Raw genomic sequence first — 3139 nt, forward strand, 5'->3', positions numbered from 1 at the left:
ATATATATATATATATATATATATATATATATATATACACATATGCATATATGCACATACGCACACACACGCACGCACACACGCACGCATACATAGATATAGTTTGACTGAATGGTTGAAAAGCTCGATCCCATAACACATCGCATACACAAACACTTGATAAATTTGTTGTTGTTATCAATATATAACAGAGTAGAATATAAACAAATGTAAATACAAAATGTTATTTCCTTAACACACCGAAGAAGAAAGGAGATTACCTTGACATGTTTCAAGACTGAATGATCACACTTTGGAAGATTATTATCTGTGATCTTTCTGCCTTTCAAGAGAAGCGAACAGCAAATACTATTTGTATCAGGCAAGAATTAGAAAGTAGATGGATTGCATATTGTCCCTTTGTTGTAGGTTTGACTTTTTGGATACAAAAGTCAAATTTTCTGGAAGCAGAATAGTGACAGAGTTATTTTGCAAGCCCACGTTTTCCCACATTTATCTCCACCGCTGCTTCGATCATCCACATCATCTTATTCGGTCAAATCTTAAATCCCAATTTTTGAGGATAAAATGGATTTGTACTGACATACGGGTTTACTAGAAACATGCAAATGTTTTTGTATGTCATTATGTCAAACGCCGTTACAGTGAATCACGATTAAAGGAAATAGCAAATGAAATAGCTAAGATTAGCAAAGATAGTCAAACCTACACGCATAATTTTAGCAAACACAATACAATAGATGATAGAACTCATTTAGTGATGAGCTGGCACCGACGTTTCGCTGGCATGTCAAAAGTGTTGCATGAAAGTTACCAGCATGTGGCGAAAAAATATCCCAGTTTCAAACAGATATTTCCTCAGCCGCCCATTGTAGCCTTTCGACGGAATAAGAATATAAAAGAATTATTGACCTCCATATCTGACTCCAAGAAAATGAGCACTGGAGTATCTGCACGCTGTACCTTAAAGAACAGCCGCAAGAGAGATAAGCCCTTTCATTGTGCAACAACATGAGTGAAATGAATTCCATCAGAAATCATAACAGAAATGTTATGATTTATACAGAAGGTGGAACATGTAAAGATTCCCATTTAGTGTACACTGCAGAATGCACGAAACACAACTTAATTTATGCTGGTTGTACAACAGAACAATTAAACAAAAGGTTTAATGGGCACAGATTCGGCATAAGGCACAAGAACAGTAGTTCAACAGAACTTGCTGAACATTTCGTTTCAAGCGGCTGCAATTTTGAAGAAGACTTGAAAGTGCATATTCTCAGAAAATATTCTGAATCTGCTTCACTTTCACTTCTCAGAATGTATGAGGAGAAATATGTTTGCGGGTTATTAACATCACGCCCTGGTGGAATGAATAAGATGACAGGAGAATATCATCAAATTTCTACAAACCTGTTTGCTTAAATATTCTTCTTTCTCTCCTTTTTCTTTACGCTTTCTCTGTCGTCTTCTTTTTTCTGGGGGTTTTTCTGTCTTTTTTTTTTCGCCTGTTATAAAATTGTAACTTAAAAACTGATGATGTCATTCCATCAACGTGTGGACGCTGGTTGCTCTCGTTCATACTTTACGTTCAAATTTCTATAATTACCTCCGCCAAGGAAGGAGGTTATGTTTTCATCGGCGTTGATTTGTCCGTCTGTCCGTCTGTGTGCAAAATAACTCAAAACGTTGCAAACGGTATTTGATGAAACTTGCAGGAAGAGTTGATAATGACACAAAGAACACATGATGAAATTTTGGTAGTGATCTGGGAATTTTTATGGATTCTTGAAGGATTTTTCATTTGTTATATTTACTTTACATGAAGTATTTGTTACATTCTTTGATTATCTCCCTTGATAACACGTTCATCGTTTCCATGTAACCTATGGTGGTGTTGCTGTTTGCAAAGTTTGTTTTCGTTTCTCTATTAGTAATTTTACTCGTGTATCTATCTTAACACTCAAGTTTTAGGGAATTGTTGTTTCTTTTTAGTTGTATGGTGAAACTAGCCTGCTGTTCTCGTTGTCATTGATGTACTATAACTGTTTCAGATGATTCCTGTTTTTAAAGGTTTTTTTAAAAAAATCATATGGCTGTTATTTTTTGTAACCCCGGCGTTGGTTTGGGAAATTGGGCGATTTTCAGCATGCCGGTATATGGGTGGAAATGAGCTGTTTGGCGGAGGCCTGCGATCTCCGAGTGCTTTTCTAGTTCTGAATTTTTATCACTTCTTATTTTGAATTGACAAAGACAGACTTAGTGTTGAAGTATTGTTCAACCAATAAAATATCTTACAATCGAATCGCGCTCTTCGTCTTGACTACTATTATTATTATTATTATTATTATTATTATAATTATTATTATTATTATTATTATTATTATTATTATTGTTGTTGTTGTTGTTGTTCTTGTTCTTGTTATTATTATTATTATCATCATTATTATCAATAATAATAATAATAATAATAATAATAATAATAATAATAATAATAATAGTAATTGACCTCAAACTTTATGGTAAAGATGAAGCCCAAGTCAGTTCCCTTGTTGATACGGTGTATACCTTCAGTGCTGATATCGGAATGGCGTTTGGACTGAGAAAGTGTTGTGTGTTAGTCTTGAAGACAGGCAAAATCAAATGTATGGACAGGCTAACGATACCGTCGGAGAGGTTATGAAGCAGATAGGAGAGACGGGCTATAAGTACTTGGGGATTTTAGAAATGGACAAATTGATAGAGAAAGAAATGACAGAAAAATTTAAGGAGGAGTACTTGCGCAGACTGAGAATGATTCTTAAGTCGAAATTAAATGAACGGAATAAGATTGAGGCTATCAAAACCTGGGCGGTTTCACTCCTTAGATATGGAGCAGGGGTAATTGCATGGACAATAGATGAACTAAACAGCTTAGACAGAAAGAAAAGGAAGTTGCTAACTAGATATGGGTCACTCCATCCAAAAAGTGACACAGACAGACTGTATGTACCAAGAAAAAGAGGGGGAAGAGCACTTATTGGATGCGAACACAGCATTAGAGCAGAAGTAAACAACATAGCATGGTATGTAAAAAATACTACAAAACTGCTATTATTAGAAGTAAGAAGGTCAGGGTTGTGTAGGATGAAAGATTGCA

At 35.1% G+C, this 3139-nt stretch overlaps 1 long non-coding RNA gene across 1 annotated transcript in view; it reads right to left on the bottom strand.

Annotated features, from left to right (window-relative positions):
- Positions 1-1558, bottom strand: part of LOC106880909 (uncharacterized) — a 2694-nt gene extending 1136 nt beyond the window's left edge. Inside the window, exons 1-2 of the long non-coding RNA XR_001410790.2 lie at positions 1414-1558; positions 261-440 (exon numbers count right to left, since the gene is read on the bottom strand). This is a non-coding gene — a long non-coding RNA (uncharacterized LOC106880909). The remainder of the gene's footprint in view (positions 1-260; positions 441-1413) is intronic.
- Positions 1559-3139: the final 1581 nt, after the last annotated feature.

Source organism: Octopus bimaculoides, unplaced genomic scaffold (assembly GCF_001194135.2).
Source record: "Octopus bimaculoides isolate UCB-OBI-ISO-001 unplaced genomic scaffold, ASM119413v2 Scaffold_139467, whole genome shotgun sequence".
Classification (NCBI taxonomy): Eukaryota; Metazoa; Mollusca; class Cephalopoda; order Octopoda; family Octopodidae; genus Octopus; species Octopus bimaculoides.